This window comes from Zootoca vivipara, chromosome 6 (genome assembly GCF_963506605.1).
Source record: "Zootoca vivipara chromosome 6, rZooViv1.1, whole genome shotgun sequence".
Taxonomy (NCBI): domain Eukaryota; kingdom Metazoa; phylum Chordata; class Lepidosauria; order Squamata; family Lacertidae; genus Zootoca; species Zootoca vivipara.
In genome coordinates this window covers 81,135,316-81,153,433 of record NC_083281.1, presented here as the reverse complement: position 1 = coordinate 81,153,433, position 18,118 = coordinate 81,135,316, and the positions used below count along the sequence as shown (strand labels likewise).

At 50.2% G+C, this 18,118-nt stretch overlaps 1 protein-coding gene across 1 annotated transcript in view; it reads right to left on the bottom strand.

Moving 5' to 3' along the window:
• The window catches only part of ACAP3 (ArfGAP with coiled-coil, ankyrin repeat and PH domains 3), a 149,107-nt gene that overhangs the window by 83,752 nt on the left and 47,237 nt on the right, over positions 1-18,118 (bottom strand). The gene's annotated exons all lie outside the window — the stretch shown is intronic.

Here is an 18,118-nt window from a genome sequence, read left to right as displayed (position 1 = left end):
CCAGCTCTTAGGCACTCGATGGTGAACACACACACACACACACACACACACACACACACACACACACGTTCTCCAAGGCACACTTTTGCACTGAGAGAGTGGATATCCAATTTTTTTACTGGAGGCCGGAAATGCGAGCAGCGCTTCGGTCTACATTCTTCCGTATCTCTATAGGGGAGGAGGAAGAGCTGGAAGTGGCATTGGTTGTGTTTCCACTTTGGGGTGGGCAAGCATCAGGGGAAAGCAGGCAGGCGGGTGGGCAAAGAGAGGCACGGGAGACATCTCAAGATCCAATCAGAAGCCGGGATGGCTTCTATAATTCCAGGATGTCCCGGTCAAATCAGAACAGTTGACAAGTATATGACTATCAGGCCCAAAGCCAGGAAGGCTGAAAGCAGGGGCACATGGAGACAGGGCCAAACGATGACTCATTTCTCCAACTTCTGAATACCTTACAGAATCAGAGTGTTGGGAAGGACATCAAAAATCAACTCCCTCTACCAGTTCAGGAAAGCCATGGATACTGGTGGACATCCAGCCTCTGCTTACATCTCTAACACAACCAGTCTTTTCCTGACATGAACAGCTCGCACCATCAAGAAGTTCTTCCTAATGGCTTATGGACAGCTAGTTGTCGTGGCTTGTTGGGGAGCGTGAAAACTCCTCTCCCAAGACACAGGGCAACAACCCTTAACTAGCAAGCAAGGCCGAGATCTATATTCGGCTAATAGCATCATCACCGCCATCTCTCTATTTGCAGTCAACAGACCATTTAAACCTTTTAGAACCATTTTATGACAATTAAACATTAATTAAAAAAAAAAAAGCAACGCAGGCTCAGCAGCAAACGCAAGGCCCAGAAGTCAGGATTCCAAAATACAGCCTCCTCCTCCTCCTCTAGCATCTAGGGCTGCCAAATCCTGCCAGTTCCTGAATGGCGCATGGAGCTCATGACAGGGAGAAGAAACAAACCTCGATGACAAACCTCAGGTGTAATGAGAAGGCAAAGCTTCCTGATAAGGTTCTGAGAGCCAAAATTATCAGGTGATTTTTTTGTGTGAACATTATTTAATTAATTGCCTTCCATACACGTCTCAAATGTATGTGCTCAATATGTAATTAAAAACAGCTAAGAACAAAACACCAGTTACAAAACATTAAAACCAACAACAGGGGATGAGCGTTAAAATAAATCAAAATGGACACCTATGGCAGAAACTTAATCATGCAGCTGGAGAAGGATGGTGAATGATCAAGCTGCTCCAAGCATCAACCTCAATGAAGATCGAACCCCACATCATCTAGCCCACAGGGCTTCGCAACCAACCAGAGAACCGACACATCGCTGCGGCACACTACAATTCCCATCAGCCCCAGCGAGCATGGCCAATGGCCAGGGATGGTGGGAGTTCTAGTTCAGTAACATCCTGAGATTCCCCACACCTGCTGCACAATATGCTAAAGTTGCTGCAAAACCCCAATCCACACGCTTGATAGCGTCAGAACAACCCTCCCCAAAAAACGCTTCAGATGTTGTTGGACTCTGACTTCTATCCTTGCTGGCCACTGGCCATGTTGGCTGGGGCGAATGGGAGTTGTAGTCCAAAACAAATTTGGAGGGCACCAAGTGAGGGAAGGAATGTTGGACAAGGTGGGCCATTGGCCCCGTACAAGCGAAGCAATGTTGATATTCTTAACTGGGGGTCAAAGAGGCTTAAAATTAAGCAGTGGGAAACGTTGGCGTTCCAGTCAGTAATGTGAAGAAAGGAATTTCCAGGTCAAATCTCCTCGCAGCTCTGGAAATACGGGAAGCCAGAAGCCTCCAGGGTGTTCCTTTGGGAGAACTGGATAGCAGTTCTTTTACGGGCAACGTTCCAGGCTTTGGTAACTGCAGCATGAAAGGAGTTTGGGGCTGGGTGGGTGAGCGAGGGAGTCTTTGCTGATGGGGGTAAGCCTGTGTCAGGACTGTACCAGTTCAGACTGCAAAGAACAGTGGGCTTCCGTGATTTTATGTTCTTGCACAGAGAGAGAATCCCTCCATGCAGAAAAAGAGCATGCCAGGTAAATAGCTCTAGAACAGCATTCTCCCTGAATGGCTAGCTTTCTATGTGTGGAGAATGGATGCATGTATTGTACTGTATTGTATGGAAGAATTGAGTCATCATGGCAGCCCTCACCTGCTGTCAGAAGTGGTACACACCAGCGACAGATTTACTGCCTCGGACCACTTCCTGGTGGCTTAGGGGTTTCCTGAGGGTGTCTTGCTCAAGTGCTTCCCCTGCCCCACTCGACCCCATAACAACACAAGAGCCCCGCAAGACTGTGGCCTATCTGGTCCAACATCCTGTTTCCACAGTGGCCAACAAGAAGCCCTAATGGGAAGCCCACAAATAAGACCTGGGTGCCACAGCAAGTCTCCCCTCCCGTGGTTTGCAGCACCTCCTGAGGTAAAATAACAGTATTGTGGCTAGTAGCCACTGAGAAGCTTATCTATCTATATAAAAATGTAAAAATCGTGAAACTGCGTTTTCCACTTTTCTCCATAACCGCTTGACCGATCGTCCTGAAATTTTGACACAATGATCCAGGCCACTCCCCGAGCGTTGCTGGGGACAAAAATCCCTCAAATCACACACCTGGGCAGGTATAGACCTGGTTTTCCACCAAGTCAAACAGCGCCCTCAAGTGGCGTAATACCCTCCTCCCTTCCTGTGAAATCTAAGCCACACCCACAAGCCAAATGACATCATCAACCAAGCAACTGAAACAACCACCAAGGCGGCCATTATCAGACCCCTAGGCCCCCACCAAATAACCAACACTGCCAAGTGGAGGTAGGGGCCTGCCTGGGGGGGGGGCGAATAGGGAGCAGGGATATGTAATGGGTCAGAACAGGGTGGGAGGAGACACAGGGATGAAACCTGCCCTCTCCACAGTATCTCGCCTCGACTCAGGGGGACTCTGAGGCTCAGGGCGATCTGAAGGGGGGCTATTACCCTCCATTTCACAGACTAACGCACAGCAACGCATGCAGGGCCAGCTAGTCCTCCATAAATTTGTCAAATCCTCCTTTAAGGTCATCCAGGTTAATGGCTGTCGCTACCTCTTGTGGCAGTAAGTTCCAGAACTTAACTATGTGCTGTGCAACCCATTTGAAGGGACAAGAAGCTCAGAGAGATGTTTTCTCATCAGTGGTGGAGGACATTTTCAAGAGGCAACCTAAGAAAACCCCATCTGGATGATGCCAGCGACCCGTCTGGCCTAGCCTCCTGTTCTCACAGATGCCAACCAGACGCCTCTCAGAAGCTGGCAAACAGGACCTGAGCTACTTTCCTCACATGTGATTCTCAGCAATAGGTATCCAAAGACATTCTGAGGGGGAAACCATCCTAGCAGAGGCACGGCAGCCTTGGGCAGAAGCATCCACAATGGTTGCCTCGCTGCATTTTGAAAGGAGCCAAGCAAAACACATGCTTCCCTCGAAAGATAAGTCCAGTGTTTAATTCCAACTAACTGCACACCTGCTTTCGGCCACGTGTCCGAGCCAAGGACATCCTCAGAGGGCTTTGGACAGCTGTTTTTTCTGCATTCTGAAGGTATGAATTATTATTATTATTATTATTATTATTATTATTATTATTATTATTTGAAGCCGGGGATTGACATCCTGTAATATTTCTGAGCAAAGGTCCACATGTTATATGCCATTTACACACACAAATACACACACACACAGAGAGAGAGAGAGCACAACCACACACACACACACACAACCACACCACACCACACCACACCACACCACACCACACCACACCACACCACACCAGTAAGCATTCAAGAGGGCAGCATTCCCAGGCCAAAACCTGTGGCCCAAAATCCACTCATCCCTGGAAATGCGGGTGAGCCAAACAGACAAACCCCAAACGAATGTTTTTCCAAGAGCTCATTCCTGTGGTGGAGCTGGCCAAGCGTTCCCTTAAACTGGCACCTGGAAGTGTGGGCAGCCGAGCACTTGCCCAGTTCTCAGTGGGGAAAGTTCTTAGCCTTGCGGTCTGTGCTGGGAAGAACAAAAGGGGCCTGCAAAATGTCTAGGCCGAGGTTTTGAAGTATCCCAGCACCAAACATGCCCCACCCCCTGCTCAGTTCCAGCATCCCAGTTCCACACAGCAAGACTTTCTGTGAGGGACAAGGAATACAGGGAAGTCCCTCCCATCTTAAGTTCCAGCCCATCCCCAAGCGCTGGAGAGAGTAAGGAGAGCTCTGCCTCCAGCGGAGAGTCAGGAAGTGGTGTCCGAGGCTCAGGCAAGGTTGTGGAGCCCATGCCTCAGGTGGGACAGGAAGTTGGACGCACGGGGGGGAGGCCAATCCCCCCAACTCCCGAATTGCGACGCAAACGTAGGGGGAAGAGGTTGGGTCTGCCAAAGCTTTGGTGCTGGAAGAAAACGCGCCAATCGCCATTCGGAGGTTCTGACACCTCACCTTAAGGATGCATTTTTACTGCTCTGAACACTGTAAATAATCAGCACTTAATAAAAGCCTTAAAAGACCATGCTGGAGTCGTTACTCTAGAGTAGCCATATCAGGCCCTCTGACAGCAACCTCCGAATCTTTTTTTGGCTACTTTGGAGTGCAGCGATGAGCGCTCAAGAGGCTGAGCAGTGGAGGCTGGAGGCCGAAGCAGCGAAGCAGGAGCTACGGAACCTCACAGCGCAGGCACAGCAGCAATTGCATGCCGCTCAGGAGGAAGCGCGAGGGGCGCAGGAGGAGCTGAACAAGCTGGTGGACCAGGTGAGGACAAAAGAGGAGACTGAGAAACAGCTAAGGGTGATGGTATTGGACCTGCAGAAAAAGTTGGAAGAGGAGAAAGCCGCTAGAGGTGGGGGGGCGCCCCAGCCGCAGCTAGTCCAAGTGAGAAGGGGACAGAGCCTAGTCACCAAGTTTAGCGGCGACCCTAGGGAGTACCTAGGATTCGAGACAGAAATAAATTATGCGCTGGAATTGCATGCAGCAGAATTCCCAGATGACGCGCACAGAGTCTCCTTTATCATAGAGCATTTGACGGGGGCCGCCCGGGAATGGGTAAGACCGCTCATCGCGCAAAAAAATCCTTGCATGAAGAACGCAAAATTATTTCTAGAAGCTTTAAAAATAATGTACGCTAGTGACAGTGAAATGGAGGCCACTAAACAGGAGCTTCATAACTTAACACAAGGAAAATCGACAGTGAGGGACTACTGGGCGAGATTCACCATGCTGGTGCACAAACTGGGGTGGGATCTGCAAAGTGAGCCAGTGAAATCAGCCTTCTACCTGGGTTTGCATGCAGATGTTAAGGATGAGCTGGCAAGAGGTCCTAGACCGCGGACTATGGATGAGTTAAGCAAAGCGGCGCTAGCGGTGGGGGTGAGACAGGAATCCAGATGGTATGACAAACAAGCGACGCGCGCAGCAAAACCTTGGTTCCCACGCTCCCAGGACAGACCACTTCACCAAACCCCACCCCAGGGACCACCCCCAGACCCGCCCAGACCAAGCCCAGAGCCAGAACCGATGGAGATCGGTGGAGCGCGCGCGGGGGCTTTTCAAACCCCGGCGGCGCCAAGACGCAAGGAGGGAAGGGGCGGGAATTGCTTTCTCTGCAACTCCCCCCGGCATCGCGTCAGAGACTGCCCTCATCGCAGAGAGTGGCAAGGAAAGGCGGGAACGGTTGTACCTTCCCCCACTGAAGCAGCACCACAGCAGGGAAACGAGACAGCCTGGCTGCAGGAGACAAGGGGCAGCAGCCAGGCACAGTCAGCAGACAACAGCCCCAGCCCGCCCACCCGCACAGAGAGGAGCAGAGCCAGCCCACCCCTCCCAGAGCAGGAGTGGTTCTAGAAGTCACGCTAACGCTCCCAAATGGCTATCCCCTGACTGTCCTCGCCTTAATTGACAGTGGTGCCTCAGCCAACTTCTTCTCGAGAAACTTTGCAGAAGAGCACCAGATCCAGCTTCTGCAGCTGGATTTTCCCCTGCACGTAGCCACCATTGACGGCAGAGAGTTGCTGGGAGGGGCCATCACTCATCAAACCCCCCCCCCATGAGAATGACGGTGGGAAGGCACTCAGAGACACTGGCTTTCAACGTCACAACCATCTCAGACCCCCCCATCGTTTTGGGAATGAGCTGGCTGGCGCGCCACGACCCCTCCATAAGTTGGCACCAGAGATGCATCACGTTTGGGTCGGACTTTTGTCTGGAACATTGCATGCAGCACCAACCAGGGGAGGGGCCTCCAATAGCCACGGTGGCCACCATGCATGTCAAAGGGGGTGAGGCGATACCCAAGCAGTACTGGGACCTGCAGGAAGTCTTCAGCGAAGCGGAGTCCGACCACCTACCCCCACACAGGTCTTTCGACTGCCAGATCAACCTGGTACCAGGGGCAACGATACCCCCAGCCAAGCTGTACGCCATGTCAGATCAGGAACTCGAGGATTTGCGTGCGTTCATAGACAAGAACCTCAAACGGGGGTTCATCAGAGAAAGCAAGGCAGCAGGAGGCAGCCCGGTCTTCTGGGTGGACAAGAAAGACACGCAACAGCGCCGTCTTGTGGTGGATTTCAGACGGCTCAACTCAGTGACAGAGCCAGTGGCTTTCCCCATGCCCAGAGTGGACGATCTCCTGACAGCGGCACGCAGGGGCAAGATTTTCACCAAGCTAGACCTGAGGGGGGCGTACAACTTGATCAGGATCCGGGAAGGCGATGAGTGGAAAACCACGATGTTCACGCCTCTGGGCTCTTTTGAATATCTGGTGATGCCCTTCGGGTTGCAAGGGGGCTCAGCATGCTTCCAGGCCTTCATGCACCACGTCCTGGGGTCCCTTCTCTTCAAGAACTGCCTGGTCTTCCTGGATGACATCCTTATCTATTCCGCTGACCCAGTGCAACATGTGAAGGATGTCAGGGAGGTGTTGCAACGCCTGAAGGAGAACCACCTGTATGTGAAGCTGGAGAAGTGCAAGTTCCACACCAGGGAAGTGGACTTCCTGGGCTACAAGCTGTCAGACAAGGGGCTGGCGATGGACAAGGACAAGGTGCAGGCCATCCTGGACTGGCACAGCCCCAGGACGCGCAAAGATGCCCAACGCCTCCTAGGATTCGCCAACTTCTACAGGAAATTCATCAAGAACTTCTCGCGGGTTACGGCTCCCATCACGGACTGCCTGAGAGGCAAGCAGAAGTTCAGGTGGACGCCAGAGGCGCAAGCAGCGTTCGAAAGCCTCAAAAGGGTGTTCGCGTCCGACCAGAACCTGTTCCACGTAGTGCAGGATGCGCCCCTACGCATTGAGACCGATGCTTCGGACCGGGCTTTGGGAGCGATCCTGTTGCAACTGGACGCCAACAGAGAGTGGAGACCTTGTGCCTTCTTCTCCAGGAAGCTGACACAGCCTGAACGCAACTACACGGTGTTTGATAGGGAACTTCTTGCGATCCACGCTGCTTTCCAGCACTGGCGACACTTCCTGGTGGGCGCCAAGCACCCCATCCAGGTGTGCACAGACCACAAGAACCTGGAGTTCTGGAGAACGGCCAGGGTGCTCAACCAGCGACAGATACGGTGGGCAGAGTTCTTCTCGAACTTCAACTTCTCCATCCACTACATCCCGGGGGAGCAGAATGTCAGGGCGGATGCCCTCTCCCGCAAACCAGAGTACATGGAGCAGGAGTTGCCACCAGCGCCCAGGCACATTTTCCCCCCATCAGCATGGTCCTGCGGAGCAGCAGTGGTGAGCGAGGCAGAACTCACCGCACTGACGGCAGCAGATGAGTTTGCCTCCCGCATCTTCAGAGAGCTGCGAGGGGGGAGGGAGCAGGCTAAAGACTTTGAGGAAAGGAGGGGTTTGCTTTTTTACAGGGGAGCCCTGTACCTGCCCACCAAACAGCTGAGAGGTAAGGTCCTCAAGCAGATGCACGACAACCCAACGGCGGGTCATTTCGGAAGGGACAAAACCACTCACCTAGTTATGAGACACTTCTGGTGGCCAGGGGTGCGGGAGGATGTGAGGGATTATGTAAGGGGCTGTGACACCTGCCAGCGAGCAAAGGTGGTCAGAGCGCCACCAGCAGGTTTGCTGGAGCCCTTAGCCACACCGCACAGGCCGTGGGAAGTAGTGTCCATGGACTTCATCACAGACCTGCCGTCGTCCAGGGGCAAGACCGCAGTGTTGGTGGTGGTGGACCTCATGTCCAAAATGTGCCACTTTATACCGTGTGCCAGGGCGGTCTCGGCAGAAGAGACGGCCAAACTGTTTGTTGACCACGTATTCAGACTGCATGGATTGCCTTTAAGAGTTATTTTGGATCGTGGCCGCCAATTTGTTTCCAGGTTCTGGCGGCGGCTAATGAACCTCCTGCGGGTGGAGGTCAGTTTGTCTACGGCTCGGCACCCGCAGACCAATGGACAGGCGGAGCGGGTCAACGCCATTCTGCAGCAGTACCTGAGATGTTACATCAGCCAGAGGCAAACGGACTGGGTGGATCGCCTGCCACTGGCAGAATTTGCCTACAACAATGCGGTGCACGTCTCCACAGGGGTGTCGCCCTTTAAGGCCAACTACGGGCGCGACCTCAGATCTTTCCCGGAGAGGGAGGGGGAGGAGGAGGAAGAGGGCCCACAGGCAGAGGATTGGGCAGAGGACCTGGAGACGGTGCACCAGCAGCTCAGAGAACACTTGGAGAGGGCCAAGGAAGCGTACAAGAAGGGGGCAGATCGCCACAGGCGACCGGGAGAGGTCATCAGGGTGGGGGACAAGGTTTGGTTATCCTCGGAAGGTCTTCCCACCAGGGGGCGATGCAAGAAGTTAGCACCCAGGAGGCTGGGCCCCTTCACGGTCACGCAACAGGTCAACCCGGTAGCCTTCAGGCTAGCACTGCCTGAGGACATGAGAGTGCACCCAGTGTTTCATAGATCGCTGCTGTCGCCGTACAGAGAAAGTACTAGGTTCAGGGACAGCGATCAGCCTCCAGAGGGAGGGGGGGAGACGGGAAACGCCCGTCAGCTCAATGAGGCAACTGAGATTTTAGACTCAAGGAGAGGGGTGAGAGGGCTGGAGTACCTGATAGCATGGGAGGACACTCCGCCGTCCCACAATGAGTGGATACCAGCCACGGAAGTACCTGAGGAATTTTTAGTAGAAGAGTTCCACGCCCTGTTCCCCCACAGGCCCAAGCCCTGGCACATGGAAAGGGAGGAAGAGGGGGAGGGGCGGGAGGAAGGGATCGCAGGCAGCAGCTCTCCATGGAGATGGGAAGCGGAATTTGAGGATACGGAAGAAGAGGTGTGGGTTTCACCGAGGTCGACGACGTCAGAGGCAGGAGAGGACTGGCAGAACATTTTTACTCCCACCAGCTCTGACGCCACTGACTTCTTGGGATTCCCGTCTTCTCAGGGGGAGGGGGAAAGATCGCCGGATTGGGGGGAAATTTTTACACCCACAGGCTCGGATGCCACAGACTTCTTGGGGTTTCACTCGTCCCCAGCAAGCAGAGTTCCCCTAGGGAGAGGGGGAGGAGCCTGGGAGGGGGGTGGATGTGAGGGACAAGGGATACAGGGAAGTCCCTCCCATCTTAAGTTCCAGCCCATCCCCAAGCGCTGGAGAGAGTAAGGAGAGCTCTGCCTCCAGCGGAGAGTCAGGAAGTGGTGTCCGAGGCTCAGGCAAGGTTGTGGAGCCCATGCCTCAGGTGGGACAGGAAGTTGGACGCACGGGGGGGAGGCCAATCCCCCCAACTCCCGAATTGCGACGCAAACGTAGGGGGAAGAGGTTGGGTCTGCCAAAGCTTTGGTGCTGGAAGAAAACGCGCCAATCGCCATTCGGAGGTTCTGACACCTCACCTTAAGGATGCATTTTTACTGCTCTGAACACTGTAAATAATCAGCACTTAATAAAAGCCTTAAAAGACCATGCTGGAGTCGTTACTCTAGAGTAGCCATATCAGGCCCTCTGACACTTTCCTCAAAGATTTGTGTTTTTCCCCCAGGCAACTTTAACCTGGGTTCATCGCTCTCGCCGGGCCTACCTTCTGGAGCAGTAGCTGATTCATAGAATCATAAAATCATAGAATTGTAGAGTTGGAAGGCATCCTGAGGATCCTTTAGTCCAGGCATCCCCAAACTGCAGCCCTCCAGATGTTTTGGCCTACAACTCCCATGATCCCTAGCTAACAGGACCAGTGGTCGGGGAAGATGGGAATTGTAGTCCAAAACATCTGGAGGGCCGAAGTTTGGGGATGCCTGATTTAGCCCAACCCCCTGAAATACAAGAATATGCAGCTGTCCCATATGGGGACTGAACCTGTGACCTTGGTATTATCAGCACCACTCTCTAACCAAGTAAAAGGTAAAGGGACCCCGGACCATTAGGTCCAGTTGTGACCGACTCTGTGGTTGCGGCGCTCATCTCACGTTATTGGCAAAGAGAGCCGGCATACAGCTTCCAGGTCATGTGGCCAGCCTGACAAAGCCGCTTCTGGCAAACCAGAGCAGCACATGGAAACGCCATTTACCTTCCCTATTTATCTACTTGCACTTTGACGTGCGTTCGAACTACTAGGCTGGCAGGAGCTGGGACCGAGCAACAGGAGCTCACCCCATTGCGTGGATTCGAACCACTGACCTTCTGATCGGCAAGCCCTAGGCTCTGTGGCTAGAATTCCAGTCCAGAGGTGCTTGTATACCAGGCATAGAACATGGATAGGTAAACAGCAGCAGCAGCAGCAATAATATATTGTGGCTCTCCTGTTGTTGTTGTGTCTCCAACTCCTAATGTTCCTGACTATCGGCCATGTTGGCTGGGGGTGATGGGAGCAAGTTCAGAGACATGTAAGAAGGGCCTACTGAATCAAAAGCCCCTTTAGTCCATCTTCCTGGTCTCATATTGGCAAACCAAATGCCTATATGTGAAGCCCAAATACAGGTCCTCAAAGCAACAGCACTCTCCCCTCCTGTGGTTTCCAGGAACACAGCTACAGTACTGTATTCAAAGACATACAACCTGCTGAATCCCAGCGCTGCAAGGTCGGAGAGGGCAAGAGAAGGAGCCTTTTCTGCTGAGGCCTTTTTGCCCTCTGCTCAAGCTGAAGGGAGCTCAAAACACATACACCCCACTTCCTTTATCTGCCCCATACACCTCAGCTGATAATCCCTGGCACTGAGTTACTAGCAAACACCCACCCACAGCACCCCTTGGGAAACAGGCCAAGATTCAGAGTCGCAGCCAGAACATCAGCAGGGATAACACGCTAAAATCAACAGAGACTTCTGCCAGCTTCTAGGAATGTATGAAGAGCCCTGCAGGATCAGGCCAGCAGCGGCCCTTCTAGCCTAGCATCCTGTTCTCACGGAGGTCAACCAAATTCCTAAGGGGAAGATTGCAATAAGGACCTCAGAGCGACAGCACTCTCCCAACATGTAACTGATATTCAAGAACACAACTTGTTCAACCTGCCCTTCAGCAAGTTGTAACATTCAAGCTTGAACCCTGAGCAGCTAATCAGAAAAGTCAGAGAGAAGTGGGATCTGCAACAAAATGTTGCACTGCTGAATCTCCTGTTCAGGGTGCCTCTTCCAGGATTCTGCATTCCATTCCCACCCACCCCCTGGTTTTCCATTACACACACACACAACACTTTGTAGTTACCGAGCATGTTCAGTCCTTACTGGGCTGCTTAGGGGAGGCGGGAGTTGCTCCCTTAGGTTTTTATTTCCCAAAATTGTTTTCTGTACTTCTGTAAACCTTGGGATTCCCCTAAATATGCCAGCCCTTGTTTCTAGGGGATTCAGTTTTGCCTGCAAAACCATTGGCACTCAGCACCAGAGTTCAATATTACAGGGAGTGATTCCATCAACACACACACACACACACACACAAAACACACATATAATTTTAGTCGTTTCAAATGAATGGGCGTCCTTGTGAAACAAGCAAAGGAGCTATTGTTGTACCTTGTACAGAAGAACGCATTCCCCATCAGATATGGCTAAGATGCTTCCACCGTTGGTTCTTGTTTGTAATCAAGATGGGCCAAGCCCCAAAAGATACCCCTGTTTCCCCACCATCCAAGAAGCTGGAGAAAGCAGGAAGAGTCTGGTCTTTCAGAGCCGTGACCTCTCCTCTCTCCCGGATCTCTGCTCCAGCAGACAAAACTATCTGCCTCGGGACAGGAGAAGACATCCTGGACACGCTCGTGGAGGTGAATCAGCACCTGAATAGTATGTGCTTCATCACCAGCACACCAGCACCTACTGTAAGGCGGAGCCACGTGAGTGTAAACATGACATCCGATCTCTCCCTTGCGTGCTTTGAGCACCTTTTCTCTTGCAACCTTGTCTTCAAAGGTTTTCTGGTTACGTAACCCCTGAGAGAGTTTAATCCAAAGCACAGTCGTGATTGTGAAGATACTGCCATACACACCCCGTTCTTTGAGTGGTTAGAAGTTTCAGGGGTTCCTCCACATACCTGGAGTTTGGTTTCCTTAGAAGGAAGATAAAAGTGCCCTCTGGGCCTCTCCAGGCGATCTATTTGTTGAGCATTTTATGAGCTTTTTTTGTTTTTTAGCTCAGCGGTAGAGCACCTGCTTTGCATGCAGAAGGTCCCAAGTTGAATTCTCAGCATCTCTAGATACGGCTGGGAATGTCCCCTGTCTGAACCCTGGATAGCTGCTGCCAGTCCGTGTAGAAAATACTGAGCTAGATAGACCAATGGCTCTGTATAAATCAACTTCCTGTGTTCCCATGTTTTCAGGGAAGGGCCACAGCTTAGTGGTTAGAGCATCTCCTTTGCAAGCAGAAGGTTCGATCTCTAGCATCTCCAGGTAGGGTGGTGATATACCTCTGTCTGAAACCCTGGAAAGCTGCTACCAGTAAGTGCAGACAATACTGGCCCAGATGGACAAATTTTCTGACTCAGTGCAAGGCGGTTTCCTATGTTCAAGGCTGGCTGGCTGGCAGGCAACAAAAGCACCCTTTGTTTGAACTCATCTGCTGCTCAGTGACATATTAATTTTTTATTTTTTATTTTTGCAATGTTCAGTTTTTGGTACAAATGGGGGGGGAATCCTATCTTGACGGATTTGGATTTTTTTGGCAGATGTCCTGTGCTCCTCCTTCAAAAACTCATTTCTCTCTGTGTGTGTTTGTGGTGGAAGCAATTGCTCACATGTTTATCACGCTGGCAATAAGTGATTTGGATTAAATGGTTGAAACGATCCTTTAAATCCTGGGCAAACAACATCATGTCTTCCAGATGTTGCTGAGAGCCAACTCGGTTCAGTCCCAAGCAACAGACAATGGCCACAGGTTATGGAAGTTGCCCGACCACATCTGAAGAGCACCGTGTTGACCGCCTTGCATTTAAACCAGAGACTGGGAACCTACGCTGCCCTCCAGACTTTGTTGGACTACAACTCCCATCATCCCAGGCCATTGGCCATGCTGGCTGGGGCTGATGGAGATTGGAGTTCAACAACGTCTGGCGGGCACATGCTCTGAATGGCTGTGTAGTTCTAAGGAAGTTTTCCTCTGCATGTTTTAGTAGAACATCTTCCTGCCATGTACTGGTCGTGAAGTACGGTAAGGAAGGCAAAACTTCTCTGTTTATTTCTCCTTGGTTCACAGACTGTTTCTCTCCCCCCCCCCCCATTTCCTCAGCAAAAGTGTTAACAGGATTTATTTTCTCTCTGGACTCTGCATTATTTAAGCGACTCTACTAACATCCTTGAGCAGAAGGGCCTGTAGTTTCAACATGAGGCATTCTGCCTCCCTCCGACAGTGCAAAGCCTAAATCCACAGTCCAACAGGTGGGGGCGCTTGCTCCCTGTCTGCTTGAGGACGCAACTGCATTCCCAAGCCCCCCCCCCCCGGTGCCCCGACCCTCCGCACCAAAACAAATTGACTTCCTGACACATAAAGCCCCAAACATCAAAAGTGGAGGAAACGCTCTGAGTTATTAATCAACGCTCTGGATTACATACGGAAGACAGGAGAGATCTGGTTTTGTTCAACAATAGCCGATTTGGAAAAGCCAAAAGCAGAACAGGGACGAGCCTTGCGGTCTAGGTGAATGCAGACGGCCTCCTCTGTTTCATTCCCATAACGCAAGTGGAATAATTCACTAACATCCAGTGAGAAAGAGAGGAAACAAGTGATTTCATCTGCTGGGCATTTATTTTAGCACCTTCTACACCACAGTACTTATCTTCTAAAGGAACCCTGACCATTAGGTCCAGTCGTGACCAACTCTGAGGTTGTGGCGCTCATCTCGCTTTATTGGCTGAGGGAGCCGGTGTACAGCTTCCAGGTCATGTGGCCAGCATGACAAAGCTGCTTCTGGTGAACCAGAGCAGCACACGGAAACGCCGTTTACCTTCCCGCTGTAGCAGTACCTATTTATCTACTTGCACTTTGACGTGCTTTTGAACTGCTAGGCTGGCAGGAGCTGGGACCGAGCAACGGGAGCTCACCCCGTTGCGGGGATTCGAACCGCCGACCTTCTGATCGGCAAGCCCTAGGCTCTGTGGTTTAACCCACAGCGCCACCTGCATCCCACTTATCTTCTACTTCTCTTCATATTCTCTGTGCTGAGTGGTTGACTGAATTCACACCAAGACCCATCTAGCTCCTGACATTCCATGCCCAGACAGACAGATCTGGGAAGCTCACTATCAAAGCATAAAGGTGAGGGCCTTCATCTGGGCTATGTCTGCAGCATCTCAACACCTCAGGGGTAGACTGCCTCAGAACTGGGAGGTTCCCTCCTTAACTATTGTAGCCAACAAGTTCCTAAGTGTGGGTGCTGGAAGTAGGCACCACTGGGCAAATGCCAAGACCCACAATCCATCCAAGGGTACTCACTGCCGCTCTCAAGTGGGAACTGCAACAAAATATGGCGGCGTAACCTTGCCTCCTATCAGAAGTGCTTCCATTCAGGGTGCATGCCAGTCAGCCATGCGCACCTTCAGGATATGGCATCTCATTGCCCCACCCCAATCCCGAGTTTGCAACATTTAAAGTACAGTACATAGCTCCGCTCCCCCTGCAACCAGAAATTCCTGTGGACTGTATTTCCCCCCACAGAGCTATAGTTCCCAGCACCACTAACGAACTACAGTTCCCAGGATTCTTGGGGGGGAGGTCACATGCTTTAAATGTGCATTGGATGTGCTTCAAATGTACAGTGTGGGTCTGCCCTTAAAGAGTCCCTGCCTCCATCAGTGCAGACTTATCTTGAGCTAATGGTCTGACTCTGTATAAGGCAGCTTCCTATGTCTTAAGGGAAGGACCAGAGTGGTTTAAAACTCAACCCCTTTTTCCAGGGAGCTCTGGGAACTATGGCTCTGTGAGGGGAACTGGGGGGGGGGACACTCCTAACTGCTCCGAGCATCCTTTAGCAAACTACGGTTCCCAGGATTCTTCGAAGGAAGCCATGATTGATAAAGTGATTTAAATGTGTTGTGCAGGTGTGGCCCCACCAAAATTCTATAGGCATTCTCAAGGACCTGGAGAATGAGGCAGAAAGATAAGAGCCTCTTTCTCAGAAGAAAACTTTTGTGAAACTGGAAGGCAGATACTGCATGGCTGGTTGTTGTTGTTGTTGTTGTTGTTGTTGTTGTTGTTGTTGTTGTTGTTGTTGTTTCAGAAGAACAACCAAAAAAGGTAACTCATGCTCTACTACAGGTTTGCCTGTTGCCCACCAGTAACAGGGAGCCGCAAGCCCTGACTGACCACAGCGGAGCCGTCCCTTTTGAAACTGCTTCCAAAAATAAGAGGCAAACAGCAGATGCCCTGTGGAAATGCGAGCTACCTTCTTTCTCGCCCATCTCACTGGCAGGGCCCTGCACATGAAATAGAATAATGAAAGTGTTTCTCTTGGGCAGATGCCTTCTTTTTTGCTATTTTGTCCTCCCAAGCCTGGAAATCATGTGAGACGTCGAGGGCATCTCTCTCCCAGCTCATCCAGAGACAATGTTTCCACACCGTTTCATCTCGGCTGGTTTTTGAAAATCTGGAGGTGCCCACAAACAGAGAGGGAAAGACATTTGAACAAAACAACACACACACAAACACCCTTCTTTTAAAAAGGAGCACGCAAGAGAGATTTGCATGTTCTGTTTTAAAAAAAACAATGCCACAAAATTAATTACAGGCACCGATTGTGTGGGAGGTGCCGCTGTCAGCTCAATCGGCTGAGAGAGCATCTGCAAAGCCCTGCCCACTTTATTACATTGTCTTCGGAAAGAAGAGCGTTGCTTCCCCCACCACCACCCAATTTGGCATTTCGCTAGTTTGGATCGTGTAAGCCAAATTCTGAAGCTCTCCTGACACCGATATGGTTTGCAAAGAGGAAGTGTGGTGTCAGGGTAAGAACTAGAGAGAGGCAGTGAAGGAGAAAAAATAGAGGTTGTAGATAATATAATGGTAAGAGATAAGTATAGTTAGAAATAAGGATTTTATTTCATTGAGAAGAAAGATTTAGATAGAATATAACAGGATGAGATGCAAAAGATAGAAAAATAAGAGAATATTAAGTAATAAGTAGAATTTTTATAAGATTTAGACTTTACTATAGAAGTTATGTAAAGAATCGCAGAAGGAGAGGGAACGAGGAAGTCATTAGATTGGAGATAAGTTTAATAAGTTAGAATTTTTTTTCTATTTGTATTTTGTTGTATTGTGGTATTTTGTGTATTTTGTAGTTATATTGTTCTTGTTGTTGTATTGTTTTCTTTTTTTCTATTTTCTTTATTCTCTGCTGTATGAGAGTGTATTTTTATGCCTGGTTGTTTTAGAAAAATTTTCAATAAATATTTTTTTTTAAAAAAAAGAACTAGAGAGAGGCAGACAAACAGGGTTGTGTGGGTGTCGGTGGAAAAAGCACTGCATGGGAGGAAAGCAGAGGCAGTTTGAGACGTTTGTTCTACCTTTGTTTGCAAAAACAAAATCCGGCACACAATGCCGGATGCTTTTGAGCATGTGCAGAATTCCCAATTTATTACGTTGTTCAAAATCATATGCAGAGGTTGTATCAACCAGCCTCTGAACACTTTTTAATACAGAGCAGTTAAGCCATCCAGTCCCAGAACTTTATCAATCTTCGCTTGTTTTCATCGTCTGGTCTGCTTCCATTATCAATATTGGAACGTTTAGCATTTCCACTTGTTCTTTTGTTAAATTTCTCTCTTTTAGATAGCTTTCCACTCCTCCAGCATCCTCCTCCTTGCCTTGATACGATTTAGAACAATACCTACCAAATTCCAGTCTCATCGCTTTTTCATTATATGTTGTTCTGCCACCCGTATTTATTTTGCTTATGATTTTAGTTTTCCTTTCTTTCTTTTCATTTTCCATGTTAACAATTTGTCTGGTTTCTGTCTCATATATTTTAATTTCTGCTCCATTTCTTGCATAACTAACATTGAAATCTGCATTCGCAGCATTTTTAAAGTTTGTATTGCCACGGTGTCACCCAGCTTTTGCCAGTAGATTTTTTTCATTCCAAGTAGTCTCCTTCATGATCTCGTTTCCTTTTCTCTTTTAACTTTTTTTGGGGGATGGCAAAATGAGATAACATCAGTGGGGGCTATCAGGGCAAGTGGGGTTTTGCCCCCACCAAGCTCAATCTGTCTTCAGCCAACCTCTGTACATGCAGCCAGTCCAGACGTTGGCACTGCCTGCCAGCTTCCTGCTCCTTAGTCTCAGTGTTGCAGCCAAAATGATTGAGGGGATGGAGCGACTCTACGAAGACATGCTGCAGCACCGGGGAATTTTTAGTCATATGAGAGACATCTGTCACATTATCCATGGCATGGAGAAACTAGAGAAACTTTTTCTCCCTCTCTCGTAACTCTAGAACTTGTGGGCACCCAAAGAAGTTGAATGTTGAGGGCAATGTTGATAGGCAAAAGAAATTACTTCTCCACCCAGCACGTACGGTAGTTAAACTGTTGGTCTCCCTAACTTCTGCCCTAACTGCCCTATTGCGTCCCAGCCTCCACTGCTGTAAAGCAACATGTTCTGTTTATGAAGGAAAACTTGAACAGACTTCAGGCTTGCTGAACTGAGCGTGCTCCCAGACTGCCAG